The sequence below is a fragment of the Balaenoptera physalus genome (genome assembly GCF_965194825.1).
Source record: "Balaenoptera physalus genome assembly, chromosome: 12".
NCBI classification, from domain to species: Eukaryota; Metazoa; Chordata; class Mammalia; order Artiodactyla; family Balaenopteridae; genus Balaenoptera; species Balaenoptera physalus.
Window position 1 is genome coordinate 29,915,826 of NC_138897.1, and position 25,367 is coordinate 29,941,192.

A 25,367-nucleotide genomic window follows, 5' to 3' on the forward strand; every position below is an offset into this window, starting at 1 on the left:
ATGAGTCTGGCTAATGGTTTATCAATTTTGTTTATCTTCTCAAAGAACCAGCTTTTAGTTTTATTGATTTTTGCTATTGTTTCCTTCATTTCTTTTTCATTTATTTCTGACCTAATATTTATGATTTCGTTCCTTCTGCTGGCTTTGGGGGTTTTTTGTTCTTCTTTCTCTAATTGCTTTAGATGCAAGGTTAGTTTGTTTATTCGAGATGTTTCCTCTTTCTTGAGGTAGGGTTGTATTGCTATAAACTTCCCTCTTAGCACTCCTTTTGCTGCGTCCCATAGGTTTTGGGTCGTCGTATCTCCATTGTCATTTGTTTCTAGGTATTTTTTGATTTCCCCTTTGATTTCTTCAGTGATCACTTCGTTATTAAGTAGTGTATTGTGTAGCTTCCATGTGTTTGTATTTTTTACAGATCTTTTCCTGTAATTGATATCTAGTCTCATAGCGTTGTGGTCGGAAAAGATACTTGATACGATTTCAATTTTCTTAAATTTACCAAGGCTTGATTTGTGACGCAAGATAGGGTCTATCCTGGAGAATGTTCCATGAGCACTTGAGAAAAATGTGTATTCTGTTGTTTTTGGGTGGAATGTCCTATAAATATCAATTAAGTCCATCTTGTTTAATGTATCATTTAAAGCTTGTGTTTCTTTATTTATTTTCATTTTGGATGATCTGTCCATTGGTGAAACTGGGGTGTTAAAGTCCCCTACTGTGATTGTGTTGCTGTCGATTTCCCCTTTTATGGCTGTTAGTATTTGCCTTATGTATTGAGGTGCTCCTATGTTGGGTGCATAAATATTTACAATTGTTATACCTTCCTCTTGGACCGATCCCTTGATCATTATATAGTGTCCTTCTTTGTCTCTTGTAATAGTCTTTATTTTAAAGTCTATTTTGTCTGATCTGAGAATTGCTACTCCAGCTTTCTTTTGATTTCCATTTGCATGGAATATCTTTTTCCATCCCCTCACTTTCAGTCTGTATGTGTCTCTAAGTCTGAAGTGGGTCTCTTGTAGACAGCGTATATATGGGTCTTATTTTTGTATCCATTCTGCACAGCCTGTGTCTTTTGGTGGGAGCATTTAATCCATTTACATTCAAGGTAATTATCGATATGTATGTTCCTATTCCCATTTTCTTAAATGTTTTGGGTTTGTTATTGTAGGTGTTTTCCTTCTCTTGGGTTTCTTGCCTAGAGAAGTTCCTTTAGCATTTGTTGTAAAGCTGGTTTGGTGGTGAACTCTCTCAGCTTTTGCTTGTCTGTAAAGGTTTTAATTTCTCCGTCAAATCTGAATGAGATCCTTGCTGGGTAGAGTAATCTTGGTTGTAGGTTTTTCTCCTTCATCACTTTAAGTATATCCTGCCACTCCCTTCTGGCTTGCAGAGTGTCTACTGAAAGATCAGATGTTTACCTTATGGGGATTCCCTTGTGTGTTATTTGTTTTTTTTCCCTTGCTGCTTTTAATATGTTTTCCTTATATTTAATTTTTGACAGTTTGATTAATATGTGTCTTGGCGTGTTTATCCTTGGGTTTATCCTGTATGGGACTCTCTGTGCTTCCAGTACTTGGTTAACTATTTCCTTTCCCATATTAGGGAAGTTTTCAACTATAATCTCTTCAAATATTTTCTCAGTCGCTTTCTTTTTCTCTTCTTCTTCTGGGACCCCTATAATTCGAATGTTGGTGGGCTTAATGTTGTCCCAGAGGTCTCTGAGACTGTCCTCAGTTCTTTTCATTCTTTTTTCTTTATCCTGCTCTGCAGTAGTTATTTCCACCATTTTATCTTCCAGGTCACTTATCCTTTCTTCTGCCTCAGTTATTCTGCTATTGATCCCATCTAGAGTATTTTTAATTTCATTTATTGCGTTTTTCATCGTTGCTTGGTTCCTCTTTAGTTCTTCTACGTCCTTGTTAAATGTTTCTTGCACTTTGTCTATTCTATTTCCCAGATTTTGGATCATCCTTACTATCATTATTCTGAATTCTTTTTCAGGTAGACTACCTATTTCCTCTTCATTTGTTAAGTCTGGTGTGTTTTGACCCTGTTCCTTCATCTGCTGTGTGTTTTTCTGTCGTCTCATTTTGCTTATCTTACTGTATTTGGGGTCTCCTTTTCACAGGCTGCAGGTTCGTAGTTCCCGTTGTTTTTGGTATCTGTCCCCAGTGGCTAAGGTTGGTTCAGTGGGTTGTGAAGGCTTCCTGGTGGAGGAAACTAGTGCCTGAGTTCTGGTGGATGAGGCTGGATCTTGTCTTTCTGGTGGGCACGTCCACGTCTGGTGGTGTATTTTGGGGTGTCTGTGGCCTTATTATGATTTTAGGCAGCCTCTCTGCTAATGGATGGGGCTGTGTTCCTGTCTTGCTAGTTGTTTGTCATAGGGTGTTCAGCACTGTAGCTTGCTGGTCATTGAGTGATGCTGGCTCTTGATGTTGAGGTGGAGATCTCTGAGAGATTTTTGCCGTTTGGTATTACGTGGAGCTGGGAGGTCTCTTGTGGACCAGTGTCCTGAAGTTGGCTCTCCCACCTCAGAGGTACGGCCCTGATGCCTGGCTGGAGCACCAAGAGCCTTTCATCCACACGGCTCAGAGTAAAGGGGAGAAAAAAGAGAAAGAAAGAAAGAAAGAGGCTATAATATAGTGAAGTAAAATAAAGCTATTATAAAGCAAAGCTATACAGACAAAATCTCACCCAGAAGCATATACATATACACTCACAAAAAAAGGAACAGGGGAGAAATTAATATATCCTGCTCCCAAAGTCCACCTCCTGAATTTGAGATGATTCGTTGTCTATTCAGATATTTAACAGATGCAGGCACATCAAGTTGTTTGTGGAGTTTTAATCCACTGCTTCTGATGCTACTGGGAGAGATTTCCCCTTCTCTTCTCTGTTCGCACAGCTCCCGAGGTTCAGCTTTCGATTTGGACCCGCCTCTGCAGGTAGGTCGCCTGAGGGTGTCTGTTCCCCACCCAGACAGGACGGGGTAAAAGGAGCAGCTGCTTCGGGGGCTCCTGCTCACTCAGGCCGGGTGGCGGGAGGGGTACGGATGTGGTGCGAGTCTGCGGTGGCAGAGGCCGGCGTGACGTTCCAGCAGCCTGAGGCGCACCGTGCGTTCTCCCGGGGAAGTTGTCCCTGGATCACGGGACCCTGGCAGTGGCGGGCTGCACAGGCTCCCGGGAGGGGCGGTGTGGAGAGTGACCTGTGCTCGCACACAGGATTTTTGGAGGCGGCAACAGCAGCCCCAGCGTCTCACGCCCGTCTCTGGGGTCCACGCTGATCGCCGCGGCTTGCACCCTTCTCTGGAGTTCATTTAGGCGGCGCTCTGAATCCCCTCTCCTTGCGCACCAGGAAACAAAGAAGCAAGAAAAAGTCTCTTGCCTCTTCGGCAGCTGCAGACTTTTTCCCGGTCTCCCTTCCAGCCAGCTGTGGTGCGCTAACCCCTTAAGGCTGTGTTCACGCCGCCAACACCAGTCCTCTCCCTGCGATCCTACCGAAGCCCGAGCCTCAGCTCCCAGCCGCGCCCGCCCCGGCGGGCGAGCAGGCGAGCCTCTCGGGCTGGTGAGTGCTGGTCGGCACTGCTCCTCCGTGTGGGAACCTCTCTGTTTTGCCCTCCGCACCCCTGTTGCTGTGCTCTCCTCCATGGCTCTGAAACTTCCCCCCTCTGCCACCCACAGTGTCTGCCCGTGAAGGTCCTTCCTAGTGCGTGGACATCTTTCCTCCTTCACAGCTCCCTCCCACTGGTGCAGGTGCCGTCCCTATTCTTTTGTCTCTGTTATTTCTTTTTTCTTTTGCCCTACCCAAGTACGGGGGGAGTTTCTTGCCTTTTGGGAGGTCGGACGTTTTCTGCCAGCGTTCAGTGGGTGTTCTGTAGGAGCAGTTCCACGTGTAGATGTATTTCTACTGTATCTGTGGGAAGGAAAGTGATCTCTGCGTCTTACTCTTCCGCCATCTTCTCCCCAACCTCCTCGTGGCCACTCTTGTTGCGGAGCACAGGCTCCAGACGTGCAGGCTCTGTAGTTGTGGCTCACGGGCCTAGTTGCTCCATGGCATGTGGGATCTTCCCAGACCAGGGCTCAAACCTGTGTCCCCTGCATTAGCAGGCAGACTCTCAACCATTGCACCACCAGGGAAGCCCCTCCCTTGCTGCTTTTAATATATTTTCTTTATATTTAATTTTTGATAGTCTGATTAATATATTTCTTGGCATTTTTCTCCTTGGATTTATCCTGTATGGGAATCTCTGTGCTTCTTTGACTTGATTGACATTTTCTTTCCCATATTAGGGAAGTTTTCAACTATAATCTCTTCAAATATTTTCTCAGTCCCTTTCTTTTTCTCTTCTTATTCTGGGACCCCTATAATTCGAATGTTTATGTGTTTAATGTTGTCCCAGAGGTTTCTAAGACTGTCCTCCATTCTTTTCATTCTTTTTTCTTTATTCTGCTTTGAAGTAGTTGTTTCCACTCTTTTATATTCCAGGTCACTTATCCGTTCTTCTGCCTCAGTTATTCTGCTATTGATCCCTTCTAGAGTATTTTTAATTTCATTTATTGTGTTGTTCATCATTGTTTGTTTGCTCTTTAGTTCTTCTGGGTCCTTGTTAAATGTTCCTTTTATTTTCCCCGTTCTATTTCCAAGATTTTGGATCATCTTTACTATCATTATTCTGAATTGTTTCTCAGGTAGACTACCTATTTCCTCTTCATTTTTGGTCTGGTGTTTTTTTACCTTCCTGTTTTATCTGCTGTGTGTTTCTCTGTCTTCTCATTTTGCTTAAGTTACAGTGTTTGGGGTCTTCTTTTCTTAGTTTCCATTGTTTTTGGTATGTGCCCCCAGTGGCTAAGATTGGTTCTGTGGGTTTTTTAGGCTTCTTGCTGGAGGGGACTAGTGCCTGTTTTCTGGTGGATGAGGCTGGATCTTATCTTTCTGGTATGCAGGACCGCATCCAGTGGTGTGTTTTCGGGTGTCTGTGACCTTATTATGATTTTAGGCAGTCTCTCTGCTAATGGGTGGTGTTGTGTTCCTGTCTTGCTAGTTGTGTGGCATAGAGTGTGGTTGTTGAGTGGAGCTGGTTCTTAGCATTGAGATGGAGATCTCTGGGAAAACTTTTGCTGTTTGATATTATGTGGACCTGAGAGGTCCTTGTTGGACCAATGTCCTGAACTCGGCTCTCCCACCTCAGAGGCACAGGCCTGACACCTGGCCGGAGCACCAAAGCTCTGTCAGCCACACTGCTCAAAAAAAAAATGTAGAAAGAAAGAAAGAAAGAAAGAAAAGAAAAAGTAATAAAGTTATTAAAATAAAAAATTTTAAAAGGTATTAAAAATTAAAAAAATTAAAAAGTAATAAAAAAATGAAAAAAGAAAGAAAGACAAAAGAGAGCAACCAAAGCAAAAACGCATCCACCGATGATAACAAGTGCTAAAAACTTATTAAAAACAAAGAAACAAACAAAAAACCAACAGACAGAACACTAGGACAAATGTTAAAAGCAAAACTATAGAGACAAATCACACAGAGAAGCATAAACATACACACACAAAAAGAGAAAAAGAATAAATATATATATATCTATATTCCCTTTGTCTTCTTTGTTCACACAGCTCCTGGTTTTCAGCTTTGGATTGGCCCTGACTCTGTGTGTATGTTGCCTGAGGGCATCTGTTCCTGCCCAGGCTCTGACTCACTCAGGTGGGGGGAGGGAGGGGTACGGAATGTAGGGCGAGCCTGCGGTGGCAGAGGCCATCGTTATGTTGCACCAGCCTGAGGCATGCCTTGTGTTCTCGTGGGGGGGGGCGGTGGGGGGGATGTTGTCCCTTTGTCACAGGACCCTGGCAGTGGCGGGCTGCACAGGCTCTGGGAGGGGAGGTTTGGTTAGTGACCTGTGCTTGCACACAGGCTTCCTGGTGGCTGCTGCAGCCTTAGCATTTCTTGTCTGTCTCTGGTATCTGTTCTGATAGCCGCTGGCTCGAGCCCGTTTAGGCAGTGCTCTGAATCCCCTCCCCTTGCACATCCCAAAACAATGATCTCTTGCTTCTTAGATAGTTCCAGACTTTTCCCCGGACTCCCTCCTGGCTAGCTGTGGCACACTAGCCCCCTTCAGGCTGTGTTCATGCAGCCAACCCAGTCCTTTCCCTGGCTTCTCAGCTCCCAGCCCCCACCTGCATTGGCAGGTCATCAGACAAGACTCTCAGGCTGGTGAGTGCTGGTCAGCTTCGATCCTGTTTGCGGGAATCTCTCTGCCTTGCCCTCTGAACCTCTGTTGCTGTGCTCTCCTTCGTGGCCCTGAAGCTCCCCCCACCCCCCACCCTCTGCCGCACCGCCACACCCTATCTCTGCCAGTGAATGGGTTTCCTAGTGTCTGGAAACTTTTCCTCCTTCACAGCTCCCTCCCTGAGGTTCAGGTCCCATCCCTATTCTTTTGTCTCTGTTTTTTCTTTTTTCTTCCGCTCTACCTAGGTACATGGGGAGTTTCTTTTCTTTTGGGAAGTCTAAGATCTTCTGCCAGCGTTCAGTAGGTGTCCTGTTGGAGTTGTTCCACATGTAGATGTATTTCTGATATATTTGTGGGGAGGAAGGTGATCTCCATGTCTTACTCCTCTGCCATCTTGAAGGTCTCCGAGATATTGAATTTTATTAAAGCCATTTTCTTGAGTCTACTTAGTGCCTCACATGGTTTTCTCTTATGTAGTAAAGTCATGGATTACATTCACTTATATTCTAAGTTAATATTTCCTTATACCCTTGAGAAAAACCTTACTTTGTCATTATACATCTCTTATACTTGATGATCTCAAATTGTTTGTATTTTATCTCACATTTTTGCCTTTTTATACCTAAATGAAATATTTTACATTTTCCACTTTTTTTAATACTTTCTTTCTCTAGCTTGAATATCTAATTGATACAAAGATTATAAAATAATGTAGCAGCTTTTTCATTTTTTCTTTAATCTGAAAAAATCTGTAAGAAATAGGAAATATTTGTTCTTTAGAGGTTTGGTATGAACACCATATAAACTTTCTGAGCCTACCTGATGTCTCTTTAGAGAAAGAAATGTAAACTACGGATTCAATTATTCAATGGATAGTGATTTTTTGAGGATTTTTACTTCTTCTTGAGTTAATTTTGTAAATTTATATTTTAATAAAAAAGATCTAAAGTCATTAAAAATTTATTTGAATAAAAATAGATAAAGATACATTTTCTTCCCTTGATTTTTATAATGAAGTCCTTTTTTCATATTAAGTATTGCTCATTTAAATTTTCATTTTCTTGGTCATTCTTCCCAGTGCTTTGCAGTTTACCAACGTTTTGAAATAAGCAACTTCAGATTTTGTTTACATTTATTTTTGTTCATTTTTCATTATATTAACTTGTGCTGTTGATTTTGTTCTTTCTTATACCTTCATGTTCTTTGGTATTATTTTAATAGTTTCTGAAATTGAATGCTTTATTAACTTGATACAATTTAGCAAAAAAACCCTACATAAAAAATTATACCTGTTGTTGAAAATTTAGAAGTTATTGAAGCCAGAAAAATAAAAGGATGTCTACTGTCACTCTATGATTTCACCTTTTGAAGAGGGCCTAACCAATATAATAAGGCAAGACAAAGAAATAAGAGGTGTGGAAATTGGAAAGGAATTATTATTTTATTTCGCTTTCTCTTTTCTTCTCTCAGTATTAGTAGATGATATGATTATTTACATACGTGCATTCAAAAAACTGAATAAGAGACATAAATATCAATAGCATTTTTCTTTGACAGCAGTAGCCAATAGAAAATATAATGAAACTTAAAAACCATTCACAAAGTAATAACATTTTAAAAAATTTATACAAGGTCATCTGACACTTCAGGAGAAAACACTAAAATTCTATTAAAATGTTTAGCTGAAAAAGAAAACGACAGACAGCTCATAGTCTTAGGTGGAATAATAATCTTATACAAGTATAAATATTCCTTCAATTATTTTATTCAATGCCAATAAAAATTCCAGTTGATAGTTTGAGCAATTTAATACCTTTATTCAAGATTTTATATGCAGAAATAAAACTCAGAAAGAGGTACGTAAAGAGGTAAGAAGTATTAAGCATAAAAATGGGGTATTACATGCCCTTCCACGTAATATTGTAGTGCATTAGCATGGAAAATAGTGATATTGTTATTGATGGAGGACCACATAAACCATCAAATGGAACAAAAAAGAGAACTCAGAGGCATGCCCTGGTATACATAGGAAGTAATTTTATTAAAATTTTATGATGTATAATACATGTATATTAGGGTTTATGTATCACAAGTGTACATATCAATGAATTATTACAAAGTGATCACCAGGGTCAGGAAATTTAAGTTTATATTTAAGATTAGTGTCCTTCTGCTTGAAGGATACATTTTATTATTTCCTTTACTTTTGGTGATGTATTTTTTAGATATTTGTTTGTTTACAAATACTGTCCTCCTTCATGTTTAATATGGAATTATAGTTTGGCAGTTATTTCTTTCTGGCACTTGAAGAATGTAACTCAATTGTCATTTTGCCTCCATTTTTGGTGGGTTTATAGTTGGCTGTTAAGTCTTATTATTGCTCCTTTTAAGTTACTCTGTATGCTTTCAAGAATCTCTTTTTGTTTTTGCATTTCAGCAGCTTGTCCATGATGGGTCAAATGTGATTTCCTTTATGTTTATTCGTCTTGGGGTTTGTAGTGCATCTTGACTTTGTGGCATGGCATCTTATTTTTTTATTGAAGTGTAGTTGATTTACAATGTTGTGTTTGTTTCTGGTGTACAGCAAAGTGATTCAGATATACATATATATATATATACATATATATATGCATATATATATTTGTCTTCTTTTCCATTATGGTTTATTACAAGATATTAAACATAGTTCCCTGTGCTATACAGTAAGACTTTGTGGTTTATCTATTTTATATATAGTAGTATATATCTGTTAATCCCAAACTCCTAATTTATGCCTCCCCCTCCCCTTTCCTCTTTGGTAACTATAAGTTTGTTTCCTACCTCTGTGAGTCTGTTTCTGTTTTGTAAATAAGTTAATTTGTCTCATATTTTAGATTCTACATATAAGTGATATCATACGGTATTTTTCTCTTTCTGACTTACTTCAGTTAGCAGGATAATCTCTAGGTCCATCTATGTTGTTGCAAATGGCATTATTTCATTTTTTTTATGGTTAGTAGTATTCCATTGTGTATATATATCACATCTTCTTTATGAATTCATCTGTTGATGAACCTTTAGGTTGCTTCCATGTCTTGGTTATTCTAAGTAGTGCTGCAATGAACATTGGGGTTCATGTATCATTTTGAATTATAGTTTTCTCCTGATATATGCCCAGGAGTGGGATTCCTTAATCTTATGGTAGCTCTATTTTTAGTTTTCTGAGGAACCTCCATACTGTTTTCCATAGTGGCTGCACCAAGTTAAATTACCACCAACAGTGTAGCAGGGTTCCCTTTTCTCCACACCCTCTCCAGCATTTATTATTTGTAGACTTTTTAATGATGGCCATTTTGAATTGTGTATGGTGATACATCCTTGTAGTTTTGATTTGTGTTTCTCTAATAGTTAGTGATGTTGAGCATATTTTCACCTTGTCACCTGCATCATTTGCAAATATTTTCTCCCATTCTGAGGGTTGTCTTTTTGCTTTCTTTAAGGTTTCCTTTACTGTGCAATAGCTTTTAAGTTTAATTAGGTCCTGTTTGTTTATTTTTGCTTTTATTTCTATTGCCTTATGAGACTGACCTAAGAAAACATTGGTACAATTTATGTCAGAGAATGTTTTGCCTATGTTCCCTTCGAATAGTTTTATGGTATCATATCTTATGATTAAGTCTTTAAGCCATTTTGAGTTTATTTTTGTTTGGTGTGAGAAGTATTCTAGCTTCATTGATTTACATGCAGCTGTGCAACTTTCCCAACCACTTGCTGAAGACACCATCTTTTCTACATTGTATATTCTTGCCTCCTTTGTCAAGAATTAATTGGCCATAGGTGTGTGAGTTTATTTCTGGGCTCTCTGTTCTATTCCATTGATCCATATGTCTGTTTTTTTTGTGCCAATACCTTGCTGCTTTTTCTTTTTTAAGATTTTTTGATGTGGACTATTTTTAAAGTTTTTATTGAATTTGTTACAATATTGCTTCTGTTTCATGTTTTGGTTTTTTGTTCTCTATATCTGTGAATCTGTTTCTGTTTTGTTGTATTCATTCATTTGTTTTATTTTTTAGATTCCACATATAAGTGATAACATAGAGCAAGGGTCACCAACTCCCGGGCCACGGACAAGTACTGGTCCGTGGCCTGTTAGGAACCAGGCCGCACAGCAGGAGGTGAGTAGTGGGTGAGCAAGTGAAGCTTCATCTGTATTTACAGCCTCTCCCCATTGCTCGCATTACTGTCTGAGCTCTGCCTCCTGTCAGTGTTATGATGAGTTGTATAATTATTTCATTATATATCACAATGTAATAATAATAGAAATAAAGTTCACAATAAATGTAATGTGCTTGAGTCATTCCCCAAACCATCCCCCCACACCCTGGTCCATGAAAAAATTGTCTTCTTTGAAATCGGTTCATGGTGCCAAAAAGGTTGGGGACCGCTGACATAGAGTATTTGTCTTTCTCTGTCTGACTATTTTCACTCAATAAATACTCCCTAGGGGCATCCATGTTGTTGCAAATGCCAGAATTTCATTTTTTATGGCTGAGTAATATTCAATTATATATATCATATTTTCTTTATTGATTCATCTGTTGATGGGCACTTAGGTTGCTTCCATATCTTTGCTATTGGAAATAATGCTGATATGAACATTGGGGTGCATGTACCTTTTTGAATTAGTGCTTTTGTTTTCTTTAGATATACACCAAAGAGCAGAATTGTTGGGTCATACAGTTGTTTTATTTTTAGTTTTTTGAGAAACTTCCATACTACTTTCTGCATCAATTTACATTCCCACCAACAGTGTACAAGGGTTCCCTCTTCTCCTCAACCTCACCAACATTTATTATTTATAAGCTTTTTGATGATAGCCATTCTGACAGGTGTGAGGTGATATCTCATTGTGGTTTTGATTTGCATTTCTCTGAAGATAAACAATGTTGAACATTTTTCCATGTTCTTGTTGGCTATCTGCATATTTGCTTTGGAAAATGTCTATTCCGGTCTTCAGCCCATTTTTTAATTGGGTTTTTGGGTTTTTTTGATATTGAGTTTTGTGAGCTCTTTATATATTTTTTGATATAAACCCCTTACCAATCAAATCATTTACAAATATCTTCTCCCATTTAGTAGTTGTCTTTTCATTTTGTCAATGGGGTCCTTTGCTGTGCAAAAGCTTTTAAATTTAATTGGGTCTCATTTGTTTATTTTTGCTTTTATTTCTTTTGCCTTAGGAGACAGATTCAAAAAAGAATTGCTATGATTTATGTCAAAGAGTGTTCTGCCTATGTTCTCTTTTGGAGTTTTATGGTTTCAGTCTTACAATTAGGTCAATAATCCATTTGAATTTATTTTTCTTCATGTTGTGTGAGAGTAGTCCAGTTTGATTTTTTTGCATGTATCAATAGTTATCCATTTTTCCTAACACCACCTTGAAGAAGGTGTCTTTTCTCCATTGTATATGCTTGCCTCCTGTGTTGTAGATACATTGTCTATGTAAGTGTGGGTTCATTTTGAGGCTCTCTATTCTGTTCCATTGATTTGTGTCTATTTTGTGCCAGTGCCCAACTGTTTTGATGTTGTAGCTTTGTAGTATAGTTTAAAATCAGGGAGCATGATACATCCAGCTCTGTTCTTGTTTCTCAAGATTGTGTTGGCTATTCAGGGTCTTTTGTGTTTCCACACAAATTTTAAAATTATTTTTTCTAGTTCTGTGAAAAATTTCATTGGTATTTTGATAGGGATTACATTGAATCTGGGGCTTGCCTTGTCTAGTATGGTCATTTTTACAATATTAATTATTCTAATCCATGAACACAATATATCTTTCCATCCGCTTGTGCCATCTTCAATTTCTTTCATCAGTGTCATCGTTTTCTGCATACAGTTCTTCTACTTCCTTAGTTTGATTTATTCCTAGGTATTCTATTATTTTTATGTTTTTGCAAGTGAGATTTTTTTCATACATTCTCTTTCTGATATTCATTGTTAGTGTAGAGAAATGCAGCAGATTTCTTTATATTAATTTTGTATCCTTCAACTTTACTGAAATCATTGATGAGTTCTAGCAGTTTTTGGTGGTGTCTTTAAGATTTTCTAGACATAGTATCATGTTATCTTAAAATAATGACAGTTTGACTTCTTTCTTTCCAATTTGGATTCCTTTTATTTCTTTTTCTTTTCTGATTGCTGTGGCTAAGACATCCAACATTATGTTGAGTAAAAGTAGCCATGATGTACATCTTTTTTTTTTTTTTTCCTGATATTAGAAGAAATTCCTTCAGCTTTTCACAGTTGAGTATGATGCTAGCTGTGGGATTGTCATATGTAGCTTTTATTATGTTGAGGTGTGTTCCCGCTATACCTACTTTATTGAAAGTTTTTATCATGAATGGATGTTGAACTCTGTCAAAAGCTTTTTCAGCATCTATTGAGATAGCATATGATTTTTATTCTTCAGTTTGTTAATGTGGTGTATCACATTGATTGATTTGCTGAGGTTAAACCATTCTTGCATCTCTCTGATAAATCCAACTTGATTGTTGTATATGATCCTTATAATGAAGGGTCCCCCAAACCCTGGACTGTGGACTGGTACCGGTCCATGGCCTGTTAGGAACCGGGCTGCACAATAAGAGGTGAGTGGTGGGCAAGAGAGCAAAGCTTCATCTGCCGCTCTCCATCATTTCTCATCACTCACATTACTACCTGAACCATCCCCCAACCCCACCCCTGTCCATGGAAAAATCGTCTTCCACGAAACCAGTCCCTGGTGCCAGAAATGTTGGGGGCCGCTGTTATAAAGTACTGCTGAATTTAATTTGCTAATATTTATTTTGCTGAGTATTTTTGCATGTATGTTCATTGATGATATTGGACTGTAACGTGTGTGTGTGTGTTTGTGATATCTTTGTTTGGCTTTGGTATCAGGGTGATGCTGGTGTTCTAGAATGAGTTTGGAAGCATTCTTTCCTCTGCATCTTTTTGGAATAGTTTGAGAAGCATAAGTAGTAACTCTTCTCTAAATGTTTGGTATAATTCACCTGTGAAGCCATTGGTCCTGGAGTGTTGTTTGTTTGGTGGGCAGGGCCAGGGTCCAGTTGTTCTGGGCTAGTGCTGACCTGCTGGTATTCTGGGCTAGTGTTGAACCAGGTCCCAGGGTCTCTGGCTGCAGGGCCCTGAAGGTCCCAGAACTGGTGTCAGCCTGCTGATGGGCAGGGACAAATCCCAGGGTGGCTGGCTGAGGGGCCTAAAGTGTCCTAGACCTGGTGTTGGCCTGCTAGTGGGTAGGGCCAGGGACCAGGTGTTGCCAGGGCTAGTGATGGGCTGCTGGTGAATGGGCTGGGTCCTGACACACACACTGAGGGTCTGTGGTTGTCCTGGGGCTGTTTTTTTCCCCCTGATGGGCAGGGCCAGGCCCCAGGTGATCCTGTGGCTACTCTTTACCCATTGGTGGGTGAGTCTGGCTCCTGGGACTAGTGCTGCCCCACTGGTGGGTGGATCTGGGTCCTGGGATCTCTGGCTATAGGGCCAAGGGTCCCTGGAACTGATGTTGGCCCAGTGGTAGGTGGAGCCAAGGGCCAGGAAGTCCTGGGGTTGGTTCTTCCCCACTGGTGGGTGAGGCTGGTCCCAGGGCTAGTGCTGGCCCACTGGTGTGCAGGTCTGGGTCCTATGCCTTCTGGTGGACAGGGCCTTGTCTTGGTGAGGTTGTGGACTTGGGGCCTTAAGGCAGCTAGCTTGATGGTTTGTAGGGCTGTGTCCCTGCCTGGCTTGTTGCTTGGCCTGAGGTGTCCCGGTTCTTGTGCTGATAGGTTGGTGGGTGAGCCTGCATCCTAGTGCTAATAAGCTAGAGGGAGGATTCCAAAATGATGTTTTTCAGCACCAGTGTCCTTGTGGCAGAACCAGTTCCCTAAAAGGTCTGCTGCCAGTGTCTCTGTCCCCAAGGTGGATATCAGTTGCCTCCTGCTTCTCTGGGAGGCTCTCCGAGATCAGCAGGTGCATCCCACCCAAGCTCCTTTCCACTTAGTGTTTCTACTCTGGGTCCCAGATTATGTGAGATTTTGTGTGAACACTTTAAGAGTGGAGTCTGTATTTCCCACACCCCTCAGGCTTTGCCAAAAGTAAGCCCCATTGGCCTTCAACCAAACATTCCAGGGGCTCATCTCCCTAGTGAAGGATCCCCAAGCTGGGACCCCAAGGTGGGGCTCACACCCCTTGCTCTTTGGGGAAAACTCTCCAGTTGTAATTGCCCTCCCTTTTGTGGGTCACCCACCCTGGGGTATGGGTCTGTACCACATCTCTGCCCATCCTACCCATTTCGTGGTGTTTCCTTCTTTTTACTTTTAATTGTAGAAGATCTTTTCTGCTAGTCTTCTGGCCTTTCTCATCAATAATTTCTCTGTTAGTAGTTGTACTTTTCGTCTGCCTGTGAGAGGAAGTGAGCCCAGGGTCTTCCTACTCCCACATTTTGGCCACTCCCCAATATCCCCTTTTCTTCTTATGTTTTCTTAGGAAGTTAATAGAGATTGTGCTTCAGCAAAATGAAGGATAAACCAAGTTATGAAGATGTTAGATACACAAAGTCAGGGATTCAACACAGAAGAGGGATAAAGTGATGTTCCAGGGAGACAACCACACCACGTACTCATAGCGTAACTGGTTAACAAGAACAAGTGAACTGTGGATTCACAGAAGGGTCTGCAGGGCAGATACACTTAACTGCTAGATTTCTTATTGCCTTTGAGAACTTGGAGGTTATCACTGGAGTTTATTAGTGATGACTTTTTCAAGATATCTAAATATTTAGGAAAAATGGTGTTACATAGAAAACAAAGCAAATGAAAAAAAACAGAGGCAGTGGCTTAATGAGTTGGTAAGTGGCTTTCCAGTTTGGTAGTTATCTGATAAGTTTGTAGCTGTCCCCTCCATTTCCTAATCCCATAGTTTCTGATCACAACAGAAATAAGAACAAACCTAGGGACTTGTTCTGCAATGAGGTTTTTAGTTTTTCCTGGATGCTCAGCCTATGGTTTATTTCTTCAGTCCTCTTCACAATTTTGTAAGCTTGTTAGTTCCCTGTAATAACTTCTTTCTGCCAAAACCATATAAACTGGCTGCTGTTGTCTACTACTGAAACTTGACTGATACAAAAAGCCAATTCCAGGATATGAATGTTTGGAAACCTATGAAGGGGGTCAGAATGGCAACACACTATGAATATGGGAACAGATGTGTTCACACTGGACCTTGTTTTCTTAAGGATGAGGAAATGACCTTAGAAGGGGAATAGCTATAGCTCTGAGAATGGATATGTGTACTTGACTTTATCTAGTCTTCTTTTCAAATTAAATGCCAAAATATTGTATTTGTTTTGCAATGTCACTATAGCAGTGCTAAAATAATATAATGATATTGACATTACCAGATTAAGCATGCATCACAATATGCCCAAGTCACAGGAAAAGTGAAAAGTCAGAAAAATTTGAAACAGAATATCTCATCACAACAGAATCACTTCATAACAATGAAAATGAACATGAAGCTGCAACCAAAATAAATTTTCAAGTGGCTCATCTGTCAGGTAAGCAAAAAAAAGTATTTACTTATGGTGAGTTGATTAAATCACATTTGAATGCAACAGTCAGCAAAACTGTACCCAGAGAAAATAAACTCATTTAAGACACTAGCCTTTTGGTGAAAAGACTTGCTCAAGGCATTGAAGGCATTTGGAATAGCATCCATAGTCAATTAAAAACCAAGATAAAACAATTGAGTGGTTTTCTTTGGTTCTTGGAGATTTGAAAGAAGTACTAATATTGTTCAGCTCTTTAGTTGAGAAGTCAATGCTGAGTTTGAAGTGACTGGAGAATTAGTCTCTATGAAAAATCTGTATGGAACATTTACAACAATAATATTTTTAAAGAATTTGAGAAAACACTAACTCAGTAAAACCTGAAATGGAATCTGCTGTGTTACAACTGATGGTGGCAAAAATAGGTATGGAGCAGGAAAAGGCATAGTTCTCATAAAAATATAAAGTTTATATTTAAACTTTAAAGCCTATGGTTATTCACTTTCTTATTCATCCACAGATATTTTGCAGGGACTATTTATATCTATCATGTGTTATTGAACTAATAGTGTCAGTGATGAATGTCATTAACTTTGTGGGAATTTAACCATCATTAGTCTGTGAATTTTTGTTAGAAATATCCTGACTTGTCTTATCATATAGCAGTCCCATGGTTTAACAGTAGTTTTATTGCAATTATTTGAATTCATAGCTGAGATTGAAATTTTTCTGAATGAGAACCATCTTCAACAATTATTATCAAACACTGCATGGCTTTGAAATTAGTTTTTGCTGAGGACTTCATAATGTGTTTAAAAAAAATTAATCCTGAAATTACAAGGCAAAACAGCACTCATATGTGAAATGTATACTGTGGTAGTCATTTCAACAATTACTGTTGCTTAAATCACAAGTAATGCTAAGTTGCTTTATATATTTCTTACACTGTTAAAAGTTAAAGCAAGAAATAATATATCTAATCTCACCTAAATTTGCATTAGATATATGTTTCAAACTCAAACTACATTTCTAGCAGATTTTTTTCAGACCTCAACCCAAGAGCCATAAAATTTCCATATTTCAAACTCCATTTAATGCCACAATTGAGGAGCTTCTTCATAACCATCAATTGAAGTGATTAGTTTACAATGTAATGCTATGTTAAAAGGCAAACGTCAAGAGAATAATAATAGAATTCTATAACTTCCTTCTAAATGATGAATATCCTCTTTTAAAGTCACACGTTTATGAATTGATATCAGTATTTGGCAGTACCTTTCTGTGTGAAAAGACATTTCCAAAGTTGAAACATGTAAAATCTCATTACAGAACAGATTAACAGATGCACACTTGCTACTGATTTTGATTATAGGGAATACTAACTTTGAACCTCTTTTAAGTGCAGTGTTGTCTCTCTCAAAAAAGAATTATAGTCTTGTAAGCAGACCTGCATTACAAAAAATACTAAATTATTATTAGATTTTGAATTCTGTCCAAAATTGTGGAATGTGTTTTCTCTTGCTGTATAGTGCCTACATAATGTCCTCATTTTTGCCTCTTGGTTTATAAAGCTGAAAATGTTTAATATCTTGTCCTTTACTGAAATTTTTGCTGAATCTTGCTCTAGTTGATTTTTTCAATACCTAATTTAAGCATATGCCTATTCTGATTCATGTGGACTGAAGTGTGTCTTGATTGAGGTAATATCCCAAAATACAAAATGAGGGTGTTTCTAGAAGCAGAAAATCTTCTGTGTAGTTAAATTAAAATGGACCCTACTACTCATCTCATTTCCAGGTGTTCTCAGTGTAGTTATTTCATTTCAAACAAGCCTTGTCTGGAAACACTGGCCAGTTTCAGGACAGAGGAAATATTAAAAGTATAATGCCCTGTGAATTAGCAAAAATTCCTGGGAACATTTCAAACTTTCAAGGCTATAAAATTAATGGTGTCAAAGCTAAGAATGCCAAGGGGTAAAGCTGGACATGATTCATATCTGATATCTGAATATGGGAATAAATAGAAAACTGTACTAATGTAGTTAGATAGATATAGATGTAGATATAGATATATAGAAATATAGATATACTGTTGTAAATTTGGAGTTGGAAAATAGCAAGGCCCAGAGAAGTGTAAAGGGATTTAGTAGTCTAGGATGTGCTGTAGGGTTTGAGTGGGGACTGGAGGGACTAGGGGTTCACCTTCCACTTTCTGTCCCCTCCTTCACCCTTGAAAGTCTTTTGTGATTTTCCTTTGGCTCTGTGACACCAGCCTGGATAGAGTCAGGAGCACACAGGCTCAGTGCCCAGTGCTCCTTGCTGCTTGAGGTAGCAATGCTCTGTGGAAGATGAAGACAGATTTTTATTTTCTGACTAGCCACAGTGCCCCCAGAATGAGCTCAAGCTCAAGTTTTTGGGTCATTTTACCTATTATATTTTTGTTGAGTGCTATGGAGCAATTCCTTCTTTTTCTGTACTCCCTCCAGATGAATCTATTTGCAGATAAAAGGAGGCAGACATAAAGTAAAGTGAACCCTAGATCCAACTCCCAAGGAGATGGACTTGTGATTTCCGTATTCCTCTTCCCACTTTACTAAATCAATTATGTTTACACAAGCACACATTAGAAATGGGCCCTCTCAGGAAAGATGAGGACACTTTCCTTCCAGGGGAATAGGGTGAGCAGGGCAGATGGTTCTATCCAAAGTTCACAGATTAATCTATCTGGGGGTGGTTGAGGACTTCAAGATAAAGTCCCAAACTCTGTGATTCTCTGTTCCTGGAATGGATTATTAAGAGAGTGTAGGATATGTCCAGAAACAGAGTCATACGATACTAGTTCATCATTCCTATTTATATGACTGATGTCTCAGGGCCAATTGTGAGTCATAGGAATGATTCATAGAGCAGATCCGAACCTCCAAAAGCCTCTGATCAGATGCCTAAAACTGAGCTCTGGTCTCAGGGAGCAGAATCCTATCTGATGGAACATATGCTCATCTAAGGTTAGATTCAACACCTGTCCTCAATAGAGTACTACTGACTGGAAAATCTTTGTAAGATCACAAACAGGAAGCCCTTCATTTTGAGTTTTTCAAAAAAGAAACAATAAAAAAAGCACTTACTCTCTTTAAAAGAATAACAGGTAAGGAACATAGTGTCCCATGAATTCAAGGTAGAAAGTCACGTGGTTCATGATTAATGATGGCCTACAGTTTGCTTAGAGAGAGGAGAGTAAGAACTAGGTCCTAGAATCTCACTCTTTTAGGATCATGGTAGATTTGAGGGAAGAAGGGAAGTATATCCTCACCTGATCCCACAACTTCTTAAGAAATCATTCTTTCACCAAAATAGGCCCATTCATGAATCCCACTGAATCATCTACCTGCCATCCTCCACTGCCTACTTAACCATGACATATACCACCTTAATGCTGATTCAATCCAAGTTACTTCCCTTTCTACTGAACACTGTCCCAGAGAGCTTGTCTCCAGAGTGTCTCTGTGGGTTGGCCTCTTCTCTTCCAACATTCTGAGCCTTGGGAAAGTCATGCCCCCCCTGCCCCTAATTCAGCTTTCTAGGGAGGCAGTTATCTGGAAAGAGAATTTTCTTTCACCTTCACACATTATGTTCTCCATAGAGTGTTATTTTTTTTTCACTGTTCACAGTCCTTCCTCTGTGGATACTGTACAACCAGGTATGTGAAGGCTAATAGTTTCTTTATGCTTTAACTTACCTCAAGTATAAGGAGCACCTGAAGATATGAGTCATAAAGAAAATGGGCATCCTGATGTAGCTGGAGAAACAAAAGGAAGAGGGATCATGTTCGAAAAAACTGAGACAGAGCTATGAACTGAATTCTGGAACAGACCTAGAATTACTTGCTGGTGAGAAGAACACTCCAGCCCTCCATACCTTCTGGAGCACTGGGAAGAAGCCAGAGCAGTTGTACAAGGAAACTATCAAGGTTTCCACTGCTCACAAACACAAATTGAGAGACACCCTGAGAGCTGGTGATCTTGAAAGTTACCGAACTTAAAATGGAGAATTGAGTAGTGTAAGGTGTTCAGACACTGAGGAATGTTCTGTAACACCAAGAATATTGGAAGGGAAAGATCTAGGGGAACCACATCTGAAAGACCATTTTGGTAGAGAGTCAAAGCTCCAGTTGGAGGGAGAACCACAGGGGTGGGCTCATGGTTGTGCTGCTGAAAGGCTCCTGACTCAGGGAGTTTGTCTTCTGAGGACTCAGAACCCCAGGCTCAGAGCATGTGCAGAGAACTTATGATGGCTTTCTGGGGGCACTACATCTATTTGGAGGACATAGGGAGCAACCTGGGGTGGCAGGAGCACTAGACACCTAAGGTTCAGGTCCCACTTAGGGGTCAGGGCACAAAGGTACACCCAAATGTAGAATAAAATGACCCTGAGGAGCTCTAATCAAGAAGGGGATGCAAGGTTAGAGTCCTCTCTCACGAGAGAGGTGATAAGTCACCCTTCCCAGGAGGGGGGGTTAAGACAGACATTACTGACTAAGACATTCCTGTTTCTGCCCCAGAAGGGACAATATCCTCAAAAAAGGAAACTCAGACAAAGGATAAGTTATTCGTTACAATGGATTTGTCTCAGAAGAAAATGGAAAAGTCGGAAAGTTTCCCTGAAACAAGCTGGATCAATATCGGTCTCCTAGCAACTGCGTCTGATGCATCCTCCTTCTTTGCCTCCCAGCAAGCTTGTGTCTTCCATCAGGCCCTACCAACCGGTGCAAGTGTTCTATGTTCCACAGGTCATCATTGACATTGTCTTCCTCTCTGTATCATGAGGTGTGCCTCCTCTACTCAGCCAAAAGGTCCTCCTTCATGTATGTAGTATTTTCTCTGTTTTCCCTCTCCCCAATATTTTTCGTTAAAAATATATTTGTTTTTACAAATAAGAGAGTGGTGTCTTCTGTCTCTTGGTCATTTGGGTCTGAGGTTTATGGTATTTCAGTGGCTTGGGTTTAAACAAAAGAAAGGGATAGCTTCAGTTTCTATTGAGTGTCTGCTTTAGCCTCTAAAAGAAGATGCTCTTTTGCAGGGATAGCTTTTCAGGAAGCTTGATTTTTACCAATGCTGCTATTTTTGTTTCTGTCTTTATAGAGGGTGCCACAGTGGCAGAGGTCTAGTTTTAATATTCTTTGTTGGACATTTCATATGGAAAAAAACATTTACTACTCCTAGGGTTTAGTGGAGGGATCAGTAAAAGAACCTTGTCAAACTATATTAGAAACTAATTTCCAGAAGATGTTCCAGAGGGATATGCTAGCCACTTCTCATTCATACACCTTTGCTTACATAGTTCTAGAGAACAGAAGTCCAAAATCAAGGTGTTAGCAGGGCTGGTCTCCTTCCAAAGGCCGTAGGGTAGGGAATCCTTTCTTACCGTATTTAGCTTCCGGTAGCTCTAGGCATTCCTTGGCTTGTAGCTGCATCACTTCAATCTCTGTCTCTGTCTTTATTCAGACTTCTCCTCTTCTCCCTCATTTAGAGGGAAGCAGAATATGTTCTCATCTATTGGGATAGATCTATCTAGTAGTCTCTGGGTAATCAAGTAGTCTTAAATCACCCTGGAGCAGAGCCACACTAGTGGGGATCCCATCACACTGATAGAAAGTTTCAGAATTGCCTACTACAGACCAGTGAGTGATCTCAAATCTCAAGCCATAGAAAATTTACTGCCTATTTGGAAAGAAGTCAGCTTGTGCTAAAAATGTGGATAAAACTGATTTATTATTAGCTCAAGTTTTTACTTCTCATTCCAAGAATATATACGTAGTCAAGATGTTTGTAGTAAAGCTGGCAAAATCACATCTGCAAAAAGTCATCTTCTTATAGGGTTTCAGGGCTGGTCTACAGGAATGAATTTAGTTTTCCCCCTTATATTCTAGAATTGCAGTTCCTACTCCTCCTTTCACCTCATGTTTTGTCTTTTTCTCTTTCTTCCTACTAGCAACATGAACAGTAAATATTTGAAAATGGATGGAACATATATATCACAAAAGCTAAATTTATTGTGTGATCCTCTCTCTCTTCTTATTGATTCTCAGAAGTACCCACAAAATTTTGAATGTGAAACACTGGGCCTTGCAGATGGTAGAGATATTTCTAGGGAAGGAGAAGTGATCACCAGTACCTCCAAAGGCAGGTGAATGCCTGGGCTGATGTGCTTCTCAGTGAGTCTGTCCTAGCTATCCTGCTCTAACTGTGTTTTATGCAATGCAATCTCTGCTAAGCAGTCATGGGTCAAAGGGCTCTTGACAACAAGTAAAATCAGAAGAAGACAGCAATTTGTCAACTTCCCTCTAAGCTGACTCTCATGAAGGTGGCTCATTAACATAAAAAAACCACAAAGGAGCCAGAAACTAGGTCCCTGACTGGACTGGGCCAGGTGGTCAAAGGGCACTAATAAACAACCCTCTGGTCCTCTTTCTCTCAAAGTTCCCTCACTGGCCTGTTACTGCCTAAGATTCTGCCATTGAGGGATCAGTCTTATCTTTATGTTCCTAGATAAGTAGTTCCCTAAGAAAAAGCAGAGAGAGGAGAAGATGGCGGAAGAGTAAGACGCGAAGATCACCTTCCTCCCCAAAAATACATCAGAAATACATCTACATGTGGAACAACTCCTACAGAACACCCACTGAACGCTGGCAGAAGACCTCAGACCTCCCAAAAGGCAAGAAACTCCCCACGTACCTGGGTAGGGCAAAAGAGAAAAGAAAAAACAGAGACAAAGAATAGGGATGGGACCTGCACCAGTGGGAGGGAGCTGTGAAGGAGGAAAGGTTTCCACACACTAGGAAGCCCCTTCCTGGGCAGAGACTGCGGGTGGTGGAGGGGGGAAGCTTTGGAGCCGCAGAGGAGAGCGCAGCAACAGGGGTGCGGAGGACAAAGCGGAGAGATTCCCAAACAGAGGATCGGTGCCGACCAGCATTCACCAGCCCAAGAGTTTTGTCTGCTCCCCTGCCGGGGCAGGCGGGGGCTGGGACCCGAGGCTCGGGATTCAGAGGCCAGATCCCAGGGAGAGGACTGGGGTTGGTGGTGTGAACACAGCCTGAAGAGGGCTAGTGTGCCACGGCTAGCTGGGAGGGAGTCCGGGAAAATGTCTGGAGCTGCCAGAGAGACAAGAGACTTTTTCTTGCCTCTTTGTTTCTTGGTGCACGAGGAGAGGAGATTAACAGCGCCGCTTAAAGGAGCTCCAGTGATGGGCGAGAGCCGCGGCTATCAGCGCGGACCCCAGAGACGCGAATGAGATGCTAAGGCTGCTGCTGCCGCCACCAAGAAGCCTGTGTGCAAGCACAGGTCACTATCCACACCGCCCCTCCCAGGAGCCTGTGCAGCCCACCACTGCCAGGGTCCCGTGATCCAGGGACAACTTCCCCGGGAGAACGCAAGGCGTGCCTCAGGCTGGTGCAACGTCACGCCGGCCTCTGCCACCGCAGACTCGCACCACATCCGTACCCCTCCCACCACCCGGCCTGAGTGAGCAGGAGCCCCCGAAGCAGCTGCTCCTTTAACCCCGTCCTGTCTGAGCGTAGAACAGACGCCCTCAGGCGACCTACAGGGAGAGGCGGGTCCAAATCCAAAGCTGAACCCCGGGAGCTGTGCGAACAAAGAAGAGAAAGGGAAATTTCTCCCAGCAGTCTCAGAAGCAGCGGATTAAAGCTCCACAATCAACTTGATGTACCCTGCATCTGTGGAACACCTGAATAGACAAAAAATCATCCCAAATTGAGGAGGTGGACTTTGGGAGCAAGATATATTATTTTTTCCCCTTTTCCTCTTTTTGTGAGTGTGTATGTGTATGCTTCTGTGTGAGATTTTGTCTGTATAGCTTTCTTTTCACCATTGTCCTAGTGTAAATCCGTCGGTATATATATATATTTTTTTTCTTAAAAAATTTTTTTCTTAATAATGATTTTTTATTTTAATAAATTTATTTTATTTTATCTTACTTTATTTTATTTTATCCTCTTTTTTTCTTTCTCTGTATTTTTTCTCCCTTTTTTTCTGAGCCATGTGGATGAAAGGCTCTTGGTTCTCCACCCAGGCATCAGGGCTGTGCCTCTGAGGTGGGAGAGACAAAGTCAGGACGCTGGTCCACAAGAGACCTCCCAGCTCCACGTAATACCAAATGGTGAAAATCTCCCAGAGATCTCCATCTCAGCACCAAGACCCAGCATCACTCAACGACCAGCAAGTTACAGTGCTGGACACCCTATGCCAAACAACTAGCAAGACAGGAACACAGCCCCATCCATTAGCAGAGAGGCTTCCTAAAATCATAATAAGGCCACAGACACCCCAAAATACACCACCAGACGTGGACGTGCCCACCAGAAAGACAAGATCCAACCTCATCCACCAGACCTCAGGCACTAGTCCCCTCCACCAGGAAGCCTACACAACCCACTGAACCAACCTTAGCCACTGGAGACAGACACCAAAAACAACAGGAACTACGAATATGCAGCCTGCAAAGGAAGACCCCAAACACAGTAAGATAAGCAAAATGAGAAGACAGAAAAACACACAGCTGATGAAAGAGCAAGGTAAAAGCACACCAGACCTAACAAATGAAGTGGAAATAGGCAGTCTACCTGAAAAAGATTTCAGAATAATGATAATAAAGCTGATCCAAAATCTTGGAAATAGAATAAACAAAATGCAAGAAACATTTAACAAAGACCTAGAAGAACTAAAGAGGAACAAAGCAACGATGAACAACACAATAAATGAAATTAAAAATACTCTAGAAGGGATCAATAGCAGAATAACTGAGGCAGAAGAATGGATAAGTGACCTGGAGAATAAAATAGTGGAAATAACTACTGCAGAGCAGAATAAAGAAAAAAGAATGAAAAGAACTGAGGACAGTCTCAGAGACCTCTGGGACAACAGTAAACAAACCAACATTCGAATTTTAGGGTCCCAGAAAAAGAAGAGAAAAAGAAAGGGACTGAGAAAATATTTGAAGAGATTATAGTTGAAAACTTCCCTAATATGGGAAAGGAAATAGTTAATCAAGTCCCTGGAAGCACAGAGAGTCCCATACAGGATAAATCGAAGGAGAAACACGCCAAGACACATATTAATCAAACTATCAATAATTAAATATAAAGAAAACATGTTAAAAGCAACAAGGGAAAAAAGGCAATTAACACACAAGGGAATCCCCATAAGGTTAACAGCTGATCTTTCAACAGAAACTCTGCAAGCCAGAAGGGAGTGGCAGGACATATTTAAAGTGATGAAGGAGAAAAACCTACAACCAAGATTAATCTACCCAGCAAGGATCTCATTCAGATTTGATGGAGAAATTAAAACCTTTACAGACAAGCAAAAGCTGAGAGAGTTCAGCACCACCAAACCAGCTTTACAACAAATGCTAAAGGAACTTCTCTAGGCAAGAAACATAAGAGACGGAAAACACCTAAAATAACAAACCCAAAACCCTTAAGAAAATGGGAATAGGAACATACATATTGATAATTACCTTAAATATAAATGGATTAAAGGCTCCCACCAAAAGACACAGACTGGTTGAATGGATACAA

General features: G+C 40.5%; 1 long non-coding RNA gene across 7 annotated transcripts in view; it reads left to right on the forward strand.

Moving 5' to 3' along the window:
- Positions 1-3,485: 3,485 nt before the first annotated feature.
- The window catches only part of LOC309639063, a 128,739-nt gene continuing 106,857 nt past the window's right edge, over positions 3,486-25,367 (forward strand). The window contains exons 1-5 of one of the 7 annotated variants that reach the window (XR_014251442.1): positions 6,265-7,633; positions 10,273-10,374; positions 15,630-15,785; positions 19,518-19,662; positions 20,334-22,018. This is a non-coding gene — a long non-coding RNA (uncharacterized lncRNA). Of the gene's footprint in view, positions 3,565-6,029; positions 6,215-6,235; positions 7,634-10,272; positions 10,375-15,629; positions 15,786-19,517; positions 22,019-25,367 lie in introns of those variants that run through there. The other 6 variants (XR_014251438.1, XR_014251439.1, XR_014251440.1 and 3 more) reach the window with 6 other exon arrangements.